Source organism: Gossypium hirsutum, chromosome A09 (assembly GCF_007990345.1).
Source record: "Gossypium hirsutum isolate 1008001.06 chromosome A09, Gossypium_hirsutum_v2.1, whole genome shotgun sequence".
Classification (NCBI taxonomy): domain Eukaryota; kingdom Viridiplantae; phylum Streptophyta; class Magnoliopsida; order Malvales; family Malvaceae; genus Gossypium; species Gossypium hirsutum.
Genome location: NC_053432.1, coordinates 10,885,342 through 10,898,580, shown reverse-complemented (window position 1 = coordinate 10,898,580; position 13,239 = coordinate 10,885,342). Strand labels below are relative to the sequence as shown.

The 13,239-nt window shown below is 37.3% G+C and overlaps 1 pseudogene; it reads left to right on the top strand.

Annotated features, from left to right (window-relative positions):
* Positions 1 to 1,528: 1,528 nt before the first annotated feature.
* Positions 1,529 to 12,700, top strand: LOC107892723 (terpene synthase 10-like; annotated as a pseudogene).
* Positions 12,701 to 13,239: the final 539 nt, after the last annotated feature.

Below are 13,239 nucleotides of genomic sequence, written 5' to 3'. Positions count from 1 at the left end.
GATCTGTAATACTCTTCACTTGTTTGGCCACTACCGTATGATTGATTGCCTTGTCCACATGTTCCTCGTCCACCTCTATTTCCACCTTTATATCCTCCACGATTACTTGTACCTTGACCAAAACTATGGCTACTCCACTTTTATTGAAGCACAACTTGCTTTGCAAGACTTGCTCCAAATTTCCAATACCATCATTTTTCTTTATTTTATACTCATGAGCTTGGAGGGAACCCACACGTTCTTCGATTGATATTTGTGATAGATCTTTTTATTCTTCAATGGCAACAACCACATAATCAAATTTGTGTGTTAATGACCGCAAACATTTTTTTATTACTCTTATGTCATTAAAAGTTTATCCATTCCTTTTCATTTCATTTACCACCACTTTCACTTAGGTGACATTATCATCAACAATTTTTGAAACTTTCATTTTCAACATCTTAAATTCGACTCTAAGGGTTTGTAAGTGTACCTTTTTTTTCTTTTTCGCTCGAAGGGATTTTTGCAAAATCCCCCATCCTTCTTTGATATCTTATCGTTTGAAATTTTTTCAAAGGTTGATTCATCAACACTTTGAAAAATAAAAAAAAATGCTCTCTTATCTTTTTTACGAACTTCTTTCAATGCTCTCTTTTCTTCATTTGTCAAAACCACTTTGGCAACTACATTTTTAGGCTCGAAATATCCTTCTTCAACAACATCCCAAAAATCTTGAGAATTGAACACACCCTTCATTTGAATGCTCCAATTTCCATAATTTGTCTTTGTTGATTTCAGGATTTACGGTTGAATCATGTTTCCTATTGTCACGTGGACACGAACCTAACTCGAATACCACTTGTTGGAAGCGTATGGACAATTAATATCTGAAAAATAATTTTACTACACACAAATATTACACAATAAAATAATATTTTTTCTCTCTATACTAGTTGCTGCTAGTTTTCTATCTTACACGTCTTCTTTTTCCTTCTTCTTTTACTCACACTACTTATTCTTTCTATACACACTATGCTTACATATTTATAGGCTTGGTTAAACTATCTTAGCTGTTTTGATTTGTTGTTAAACTTATCCATTTCTTATGGATAAATATGCTTAAACTTATGCCAGATTCATAATTAGTGAACTAATCAAAGATAAGGTTACTAGCTTGTAAGCCATAATTACCCATCATCTTTATTCTTCAGTATTTTAGGAAACTTCCAGAAAATTTATCATTATTTTTATCTAAGTCCTTATGTAATCATCACCAACCTGCCACGTTACTAAGCCAAATTGTACGACAACTCTTGGCTTCAAGCTTTGTTGGTTTTGAGAAGTTAAAAAAGCTTCGAAAAGTTAATTTGACTTCTAACATATAGTAAAAAGAAAATGGCATTAACTGATTATATATACATGGTGGTGGCATGCGTTGGTTTTTGGAGAAAGTTCAATCAATTTTTTTCTTCTTTTCTGAAAGTAAAGTACAACTAAGCTATAAAGTTGAATCAATCATTTGAAATTCCCTAAGTGGAGTTTTTTCATGGCCCTTCATCTTCTAACTGTATTTCCTAGCAGCAGTTTCATCAGATTGCATAGGATGGCACCTTCAATAGATCAAATGTCAACAACTTGAGTGTCGTTCAAGCCTTCAAATCTATTGCTACAGCTAATGGTTCGGATCAAAAAATTGTTAGACAGTCTACTAATTACCATCCTCCTACTTGGGAGTACGATTATATTCAGTCGATCAAGAGCGACTCTCTGGTATATTTATATTATTTACGTTGCTTCTTGTTGTAATAAGTAGTTAAAACGAAGAAATGAACATTTGAACACTAATTACTTTGAAGTTACAAACATTATATTTTATGCAAAATGAGAATATATTTACTACCATCCAGGGGGAATCATTTAATGAACAAGCAATCATACTTGTAGGCGAAGTGAGAATGATGAAAAAGTTATGGACTCTTTAGAGAAGCTTGAGTTGATCGATATTGTTAATATCTCTAGTAAGATTGAAAAATGTTCTCAGAAATTGAATTGATTATTGTTATTCTTGAATCTGTACAATCAATAGTATTTATAAGTGTTGTATGAGTAACTACTGCTAACAACTTAGTTAACTGCATAACAACTTGTGTATAACGGACTAACAGGCTAACAAAGGACTAACAGAGTGCCTTCCTTAGACTCCTAACATTCTCTCGTCTTATCCATAAGTAAAATCTAAAGAAAATTATCAAATTACATAAAGGACGAAACAGATAGAGGTTTGGTGAGGATGCCAGCAACATTATCACACGTTGGGACCTCACAAACAAAAAGTGAGCCATTAGCAACATTTTTGTAGACAAAGAAGATGTCGAGCTCAACATGTTTAAACTTGGAGTGGAGAATAGGATTGGCTACGATAGCAACGACACTAGAATTGCCACACCAAATAGGGGGTAGATCGACAGAACACAAGTGTAGTTTTGTAGCAACGAGAGTAACCAAGTAACATCATTGATAGCAGCGATAAGACTCCGATATTCAGGTTTAGCCATAGACCGAGACACTACTTGTTATTTCCTTGAGGACCATGAGACTGGTGTATGTCCAAAGCACATGCAATACCCTGCCGTTGACCGACGATCGTCAAAATCTAATCCCCACTTGGCATTGACATAACCACTAATGAAAATCTATCAAACAGGCAGAAAACTAGCCGATAATCAAGAGTGACATATAAATAACATAAAATCTACTTTAACACAACTAGATGCACAGTAGTTGGAACATGCATGAATTGACAAACACGATTTACGGCGTAGGCAATATCAAGTCAAGTCAAAACTATTTATTGTAAAGCACCGACAAGGCTCCTATATTCAGTAGGATCACTTCCTTTCATAAAACAGAAGAACTGATCATTGGTGTGTGAACACTTTTTGCATTAGCCAAGCCACTTTTGTAAAGAAGTTCTCAAATGTACTTACATTGACATAGATTCAGACATCCAGTGAAGGACCGTGTAACTTCAACACCGAGAAAGTAATAGAGGTCACCAATGTCTTTAAGCAAAAATTCATTATGTAATTGTTGAACAAAAACATCAATGCTATCTGGTAGACTTCCAGTAACAATAATGTCATCCACATAAACCAAAACATACAAAGTGGAGGAGGCGTGACACGAAAAAATAGAGAGGCATCAGATTTGGACAAGAAAAGACCAGTAGAGAGAAGGAAACATTTTAGTTTATTGAACCAGGCACGTAGAGTTTGACGTAGTCCATATAAAGCTTTTGTCAGATGACACACCAAGTGCTCACCATGTGGACCATATTTAACATATCTTAGAGGCTACTGCATAAACACCTCGTTAGTGAGATCTCCATTTAAAAAGGCATTATTAACAACAACTTGACGAAGTTGCCATCCCTTGGAGAGAACAACAGATAATATGGTTCGAATAGTATCAGGTTTAACCACAAGATTAAGCGTCTCCTTGAAATTACATTAGGGAACATGAGAACAACCTTTCGCCATCAACCGGGCCTTACTAAAAGCAATAGTCCCATCAGGATTTTTCTTAACCTTAAATAACCACTTACATCCAATAACCTTCCGACCAGGTGGCAAGGGAACAATATCCCAGGTAGAGTTGTGAATGAGAGCATCATATTTAGCTTGAGCGGCTAGATGCCATTCCTTACTAGAAAATGCCTCATCAATCGTGCGGGGTTCACAATTAGGAGCTTCAACAGAGAGAGCCTTAGGTTTAAAAACGCTGTCCTTAGATCTCGTAACCATGGAATGTAACGCCCCAATTTTCGAGAATTCTGTTTATGCTGGCAAAGATTTAAAATTTTCGTGTTCTGTCTATTTGGCGTAGGTTTACTTATGTTAGTGGGCCTCTAGAAGGCCCAAGCTTAAGTTAAAACTCGGTAATTTTAGTTCATTTTAGCTCCGAAAGAAAAAGGGGTTCTGGGTAACTGGTTTTTAAGTATTAATTGGGCAAAATAAAACACAAAGAAGCAGGTGGCAAAGTGGCATATGACGCCACTGGGAAGGCTATAAAAGTGGCGTGTGGATGCTAGGGAGAACCAAGGTTCAAGTCACAATGGGAGCATATTAAGGGAATTATTTTTATGTTTAGAAAGGGTAAGTAATGGAACTCAAGTAAAAGACTGTCAGGAGGAGTTTGAGTTGCTCAGGGGATTGAGTAAGGAGGGGATAAGGGAGAAGATTTAGGAGCTGATTAAGGAAAGCAGTGTTGGCCGCATGGTGGACTCTTGAGGAGCAAGAGTTGGGCGGCCAAGGGTTTTCTTTAGGGGGCAAGTTTCGGCTAGGTCAAATGCCAAGTATAAATTCGGCATTAGGGGTAAGTTGTGCTGTTTCCGGACCATTCTTCCTTTTTCTTCTTTCTTTTCTTTTTTTTCTCTCTTCATCAACTTCTTTTCTTCTTGTTGTCTACCAAATCTCTCTACCATTCTGCTCATCTTCATTTTTATCAGTTGCTTTTAAGCCTATAGTCGATTACCTCAAAAAAGCCGAAATCCTGAAAGCCTAATTTCTTTTCTACTATTTTCTTCTAGTCAAAACCCTCTTATTTTCCCTCATCTCCTTGACCGATTCTCTAGTCCTCTAAACCCCAAGTTTCTGTCGACAAAGCCACTACAAAACCCTCATCTTTTCTTTAGTGTTACAAAAATCCGAAAACGCATAGCCATAGGGACAGCCGAATTTTAAGATCACTAAAGGCTCGACTTTTGTTATCATTTAAGGGGTTAGATCTACATCAGAATCGAGTAGGAGTTAATTGGAATCATTGACTGAAGGAACCGGTGGTAAGTTTTTGAACTTAATCTTTATTTCGGGTTTTAGAAAAGTCGAAACCCCTAAAGGTTAGGGAGGCTATCGATTTGGGCTTGTAGCTCTAAGGGTTGTTATAACTATTTTATTTTGATAATAGTGGGATCTAGAGGCTGCTGATCGAAGGCTTGGACAAGTGGAACGACTGGATCTAGACATAATCGCTAACTTCAGCAAAGGTAGGATCGCTAGTGCCTAAGGTGCTTTTGGCCGAATGTGGTAAGGGGTTAATACGTAGTTCGTTTTTTATAGTTAGATTAATGTGTTAGTAATCCAATTGTAGGCAGTTCGTGTATGGATCTCGTCAGCATATCATCGCAAACAGGTGTGTAACTAACACCCTCTTATAGACTAGATCGGCAAAAGCCCAAAAGCCGAAATGCCGAAAAGCCGGTATCTTGAGAACTTGCGAGTGTGCGAATGCTCGTGAGATTAATAGCTGATGTATGTGGTAAGTTAAAGTGATAAGATTGCAAAGTGCACGATTCCATGCATTTCGATGTTCTTGGGCCTAATGGGCCAAAATCAGGATAGTGGGCCAACGGGCCCAATGCGGTAAGAAAACGCGGTAAGTGTTTCTGGTCATACGTAAATGGCTATGTTATGCATGAAAACCTTAAGAATAGTGAAATTACTTGAATACCCCTATGTATGGAAATTACTGATATACCCCTAGGTGCAAAATTACCATTATACCCCTAGGGTTACTTTTGACTGAAAAGCAGGATGATTTCATTCTGTATGATGTATGCCAGGATTGTATATCTGTTGCATAGGGACATGGGTTATATTATGGAGGAAGCGTCCTGGTGGCTATGCCACAATTATCTGATCTGGTGGCTCTGCCACATATATCTGTTCTGGTGGCTCTGCCACGATTATCTGTATCTGGTGACTCTGTCACATTATCTGTTCTGGCAGCCATTCTACATATTTCTGTGGCGTGTAGCGGTTGGGTGGGTCGAGTAGTCTCCCCACATGGTGAAAGGTTGGTATGGGGGTGCATGTGGTTGGATATGGGTTGGGTTTTGCATAAACATGTGCTATCTGTTCTGTTCTGTTATGGGCCTATAGGCTTTATTTTGAATTCTGTTCTGGGCTAAGGCCAACTTATTCTGTTCTTTGTGGTTTGAACGGATATAGGCTATGGTTGGGTTAATTTACACACTGAGTTTCCCCGAACTCACCCCTTTATTTTCATCCACGCAGGTAATCCCCAACCATAGTGGGCTTGGAGCGGTGCGGGATTTGGAATGGCCACATGTTCTGTAAGTTTGATTTTCTTCTGGTGAACTGGACATTCTTTTATTTACGTTTAAGGTTTTGGGTTTTTTTATGTAATAAGGCCGCTTAATTATTCTTTTTGTTGATGGTTTTAATATATTTTATTAGGATAGGTATTACTTATGCTTAACTGTTTAAATTGGATAGTTTTAGGGCGCGTTTTCAAAAACAGTAATTGATTTCAAAACAACACGACAACAAGCAAAGCTTTCGCAATGAAAATATTTTCCAAAATTAATCACTTTTCCTAAAAAGGACTTAATCAAATTGGTTTCCTGAAAATATACATGACGTTGAGGTGTGGCAATGACGGTGTACATGTCTAGGATTCGATCCGAATGGAGCTTGGTACTTAAGCAGTCTGATGGACTCACCTCCTCTTTTTCCGGTTTCCTACCTGGTGCACAGCTTCCATTCACCTTAACCTACAATGAGATTATATCTTTTAAAACACTAAGTAAGTTTTTCAAGATCAACAACATAAAATGGTTTGAACGTTTTTCTAGATAAACAACATAAAATGGTTTGAACGCTTCGATGTGGCACGACGGATTCGGCAATAATGGCTAGGCCTGGTTTGAGTGTTACATGGAATATGTATTTCCCATATGCAGAGGAATAGTCAGAAGATCAGAAGAAATAGAGGATGACATAAAAGGAGTGGGGCCCATAGGCAAGGAATCAGAGATATCATAAGAGTGTAACGAAACAGATGGAGCGAAAGATGGATCAGAAGCTGGAGGTGATGCCAAAATAGGTCGTGTCATCAAAGATTTAGTAAATCTACTGGCCACAATAAGAACATAAGTGGAAACACACTATCCAGATGAAGAGGATTCTGCAATAGTCTTAGGAAATAGAAAACGACTTTCATAAAAAATGACGTTTTAGGATAAACTTACCTTACCTTCCGGGGTAAGGCAGTGATAAGCTTTATGTTGGGAACTATACCCTAAGAATGTGCATGGATGAGAGCAAAAATCCAATTTATGGGAAAGGAATGGCCGTAAGTATGGAAAGTAACAGCACTCGAACACACATAAATGATCATATGCGGGATCCTGGCCATAAAGAACTTTAAAAAGATATTGCCCTTTCAAAACGAATTCAGGATGACAATTAATAAGGTGAATGGCACAACAAAACGCATAGCCCCAAAAACCCATAGTAAAATTTGCCTAAGCTAACAGAGTAAGGCCTATATCAACAATGTGTTGATGTTTACGTTTAGCCACCCCATTCTATTCGGATCTATGTAGACAGGATACCCGGTGAATAATTCCATTTTCGGCCAGTACAACCTTAAACGTATGAAACTCACTGCCCCAATCACTCTAAAACTATTTAATATCTCTCCCAAACTGTGTTTTGACTATCTACTAAAATTGAATAAAGCAATCCACAGTCTTAGACTTACACTGAATAAGATAGAGCCAAGTATAGTGAGTACACATGTCAGTAAATGAAACATAGTACCAATGTTTGTCACAAGCAACAGACCCAGGTCCTAATAAATTGGAGACAACCAAAGCAAACGGTTCATTATATTAGTGGTAGAATGAGGGAAATGCAATTTATGAAACTTCCTCTTTTGGCAAGCAATACAAACAGTAATAAGACAAGAGTTATTTGATACAATCTGACACTTATCTAAAAAAGACTTAACCACATGAGAAGAGGGGTGACCAAGTCTTCAATGCCACAAAGTAAAAATATCACAGTTGTCAGTAGAGGACTGAAGGCCAATTTCTGAAGCAGAAGGAACTACAGCAGAATTAGCAGAATCAATCAGAGAGAATTAATAGATCCCATTACGAATGTGGCATTGTAGCAAAACTTCTTAAGTATTGATGTCTTTAATAGCACAATAAGATGGATGAAATTCAAAAAACACAATATTTTCAGTTACAAACTAAGAAACAGACATGAGATTCTTCCGTATATTTGACACACACAAAACATTAGACAAATGGAGTAGCTTAGTCTTTGTGGGTAAAATAGAATTACCAACACTCGAAATTTTGGTGGGAGTCCCATCACCCATGAAGAGAGGAGAGATACCTGAGTATGGTGTGAACTTATTCAGAGTAGAGGCTTCTCGATAAACATGATGCATAGCCCCTGAATCTGGATACCAAGATGACGCTCCTATAAGCATAAGAATATATGAGTCATCCTCATCAAAATTAGACCCAAAGTGAGTTGCATTAGCATTGGACCCAGTAGAATTTAAGAAATTAGACGCATGAAAGTCGAGAACACAAGGCAACCCAACACAAGGTGGCACCGAAATAAGATGAACACGAGCACAAGGTTTTGTCATCCAGGGAATGCGCGGAACAGAATTCGGTCCAGAATCACCACCATTGACAAGCCAGAGTCCCTGTCCATGATCAAAAGAGCCTTCAAATCGAACACAATTTGAAATCGACCTACTAGGATGTACACTATTAGATGGTCCATTAGGAGGAAAAATTCCCCCAAAATTGTGGCCGACAGCATTCGGCCCAGCAGCAGGCATGAGCGATCCAATAGCATTCATGAGTGGCCCAGCAACATTCGGCACAAGTGAAGGACTATGCATAATCGGTCCAACATTAGGCCTGTCTAAAGTCCCAAAGTCATGGCCTACCCCATTATCATATGCGACAAAAGGGTGAGGGGCAACCCTAGGTTGTGATATATGCGGAGGAGTCACAACTATCATCAAGCCGCCCAACCAGCCTCTAGGGAGAAATGTTTGTAGTGCGGCAAGGAGAAACCAGTATCCTGTCATGAGAATGGCACATGGCAACTAACAGGTGGTGCGCCGGATGGTTCACTATAAACACCAAAACCAGCAACTCTCGAACTTGGATCAGCAAAGGAATATGACAATGAAGACTGCGCCACCGGCACCGAACAACTATAGTCACGATTAAAGCGATAGTAGCACCATTGAGCCAAATGGCCAAACCGACCATAGATCTGACATTGGACGTGAGAACGACAGCCTCTCTCACAACCAGTGGGGGACGACCGCCACGCACAGCATCTACCACCATCGAAGACGAAACCGCCTCTACGAAATGCACATGAATCGACACCTCTTGCACCGCTCGAGCCTGACGACTCTCATACTCCTTAAGAACATCAACAAGATGTTTTAAGGTCAAAGGCTTTGACGAAAAAGACATAAGGGTGAGCACTACATCAAACTCCAATAGCAAGTCTGCAAGTACAATCTCCACCTTTTTCATTTCTAAAATTTGAGATCCAAAAGCATCAAGTAAGGCACATGTATTCTAGATCTTAGTAATGTATTCTTTGATTGACATTGCACCTTCTTAGTTGAGTGTAACTCATGACGGATGCGAGAGATCTTGGCTCCAATAACGGCGGTAAAGAGATGAGTAACAATTGTCCAGACATCACAAGTCGTCTTAGCATCTGTGAAAAAGGATAATAGAGAAGAGATAATAGTAGAGAGAAGCCAAGAAACAAAGAACTTATCTTGTTGAAATACGATGAAGCATCGAGATTCAAAACTAGAGATCTGTCCGATGACTGCAAGAATCTTGGCGAAGCAGATAGTGTCCTTCTAAAGAACCATTCAAATTATATCCTTCAGTAATCAAACAAAAACGCTGCTACCATTGAATGAAGTTACTGTCATCCAGCTTAATAGTGTCGTTACAAAGGAAGGATTGAACTAGCTGTACACCAGTGAACAATGAGCAGCTATGAGTACCAGTGGTAGAATCAATTGAGGCAAAGGTGGCCATAGAAGCACAATACACAGGTCTCCAGAAGTTAGGCTCTAATACCATGTTAATATCTCTAGTAAGATTGAAAAGTATTCTCAAAAATTGAATTGATTATTGTTATTTTTGAATCTATACAATCAATAGTATTTATCAGTCTTGTATGAGTAACTACTACTAATAACTTAGTTAACTGTATAACAACTTGTGTATAACAGACTAACAGACTAACAGAGGACTAACGAGTGCCTTCATTCCTAACAGATACCTTGCAGAGGCTCGGTTTATCTTATCATTTTCAGGATGAAACCAAGAGGTTTTTGGAGGATATCCATATAAGGGCTGATCAGAGCAAAGCTTTATGGAAGGAAGGAAATTTATATGCTACAGCACTTGAATTTAGACTTCTAAGGTAGCATGGTTATAATTTAACTCAAGGTAAAAAGTGCAGAGATTTTATATAAAACAAACAGCAGTAAAAATAGTAATAGTAATAAACATATAAAATTTGTTATACGTGTAGAGGTTTTCTCCGGTTTTATGGATAAGATAGGGAATTTCAAGTCGAGTCTTTGTGAGGACTACAAAGGGCTTCTAAACTTGTATGAAGCTTCACATCTTTCCATGAAGGATGAAGGTATTTTAGACACTACAAGGCATTTCGCAGCTAAACAGATTCAACAATATCTAAAGCAAAAGAAATTAGATGAATATGTTAGGATGCTAGTGAAGCATGTGTTGGAACTTCCTCTGCATTGGAGGGTGTCAAGATTGGAAGCCAAGTGGTTTATAGATGTGTACGAGACAACAGAGAAAATAAATCCTATTCTTTTAGAGCTCGCTAAATTGGATTTTAATATTGTGCAAGCAGTATACCAGGATGATCTAATATATGTTTTTGAGTAAGTGCATCCATGGTCTAACAAAGAATGGAATTTTATTAATTAAATACACACATATATATATTTATTATCTAATCTTTTGAGATGAAACGACTGTGCAGGTGGTGGAGGGATATAGGTCTGAGAGAAAAGCTACCATTTGCAAGAGACCTGTTGATGGAAAACTTTCTATGGACAGTGGGCATTGCATTTGATCCTCATTTTGGGAACCTTAGAAGAACTCTAACAAAGGTTATTGTATTAATAAAAAGTATTGATGATGTGTATGGTACATTGGATGAATTTTCTAAAGTTTAATATTCTTTTCCCCCACTTTAGTAATTGCATAAAGTTGGTATCTAAAAGTCCAAATCTGAAATAATTATAGATAAGAACTTTTAAGTTGTGTTTAATATTTTAGATAGGATACAAATTCAATGGAGCTTCTCCCAGAATATGTGAAGATATGTTTCTTTGCTCTTTACAACTCCAGAACGAAATAGCATTTAATAATCTCAAGGAACATGGATTTTATACCATTTCTTTCTTGAAGAAAGCAGTACTAAGTTCAGATCTTTATTTTGATCCATAAATATTTTCCTTTAATTTTACATGTTAAAATAAAGTTATTATTTATTTAGTGGGAAGAGTTATGCAAAGCTTACTTAGTGGAGGCAAATCAAAAAATGCCATTGAAATCTCAAAAGAAGGGATGAAAATAAGATTGATCTATGCTGTGTTTGTACCAAATAAAATCTATTCCGATTCCCTTGGTACTATCACATAGTTTGTCCTCGTCAAATATAACAACAAAGGAGTGCTTGGAGTACTAGAAGGAAGATTCCAATATAATTTATTGCTCGGCCATAAATACACTATGCCGTTGAACTGCTATTTGGATTTTGAGATAAGTTAAAGCAACTACTGTTTGTTACCATCCCAAGTAACATGGATTCACAAAATACATTTTACACATTATTAGCAATGTGTTTCTTTCTATCCCCACCAACCAAGCAGGGGATTTTGGGATAGGTCAAAGCAACTACTGTTAAAGGTGTAAGTGTAATTCTGATTTTCTTATCATTGTGTTTGTGATGATAGTGTTTTGGCATCAACCCGTTGATGGGTTTGCCTGTTGTGATTCTGTGTATAGTACCAAGTGTGTTGATTGTCACGTGTGGTCGAGACGTAGGTTCCGAGATTACCTTCTATTTCTATGTATATCCGTAAATACACTATGCCGTTGAACTGCTATTTGGATTTTGTTCTATAAGTCTATTTTCTCCCTTCTCTTCCTATCTTTCTCCACAAATCAAAAAATGCCATTGAAATCTCAAAAGAAGGGATGAAAATAAGATTGATCTATGCTGTGTTTATACCAAATAGAATCTATTGCGATTCCCTTAGTACTATCACATAGTTTGTCCTCATCAAATCTAACAACAAAGGAGCGCTTGGAGTACTAGAAGAAAGATTCCAATCTAATTTATTGCTCGGCCATAATTTTTCGACTTGCTGATGAATAATTTTTCGACTTGCTGATGATCTTGGGACATCAATGGTATGCAATATATATACACTCCTTAGTTCATTTTTTTTGTTTTATTCGCATATATAATACTTGTTCTTCGCATGGATTTGGTTGATTAAGATGAACTTAAAAGAGGTGATGTCCCCAAATCAATCCAATGTTACATGCATGAAACTAGTTCTTCTGAAGTGGAAGCTCGTGAGCATGTAAAGAAGTTAATTGGTGCAGTATGGAAAAGGATTAATAGAGAATATCTAATGTCTCAATCCCCCTTTATCTATTCTATTTAAACACATTGCATTGAACGTAGTAAGGAATGCTCAATGCATGTACCAATACGGTGACAACCATGGGATTGAAGATCAAAAGACTAATGATCATGTATTATTATTACTTGTTTCATCTATTCCTTAAAATTGTTATGAAAAACCTAATTGAAAGATGATGTTGCAAGTAATTGTAACAATAATTTCAAGTTTTAGGAAGTGATGAAGGCATGAAGGCTTGGGGAAAAAATTGGGTTTTAGGATCATTGGAATTTGAAAAGAGAAGATTAAATTTGGAGTGTTAGTTAGGTTCTTTGCCCTTTTTTTAATAATGTGTTTTGTCTTGAGGTGTTTATTGATAATGGTTTATTTGATCTTTCTACCGATTATATAGATGTTGAGAGATTTTTAATAAGGACCTAGTTGGAATTGAAGAGAGAAGATTAAATTTGGAGTGTTAGCTAAGTTCTTTACGGTGTTTTTTTTTAATAAGGTCCTTTGTCTGGAGGTGCTTATCGACAATGGTTTGTTTTGTTGATCTTGTTATCGATTACATAGAAGTCGAGAGACTTTTGATAAGGACTCAGTAGAAATTGAAGAGAGAAGATTAAATTTGGAGTGTTAACTAGGTTCTCTGTGGTCTTTTTTTTTAATATAGTGTTAACTAGGTTCGATTGCAATTCTGGT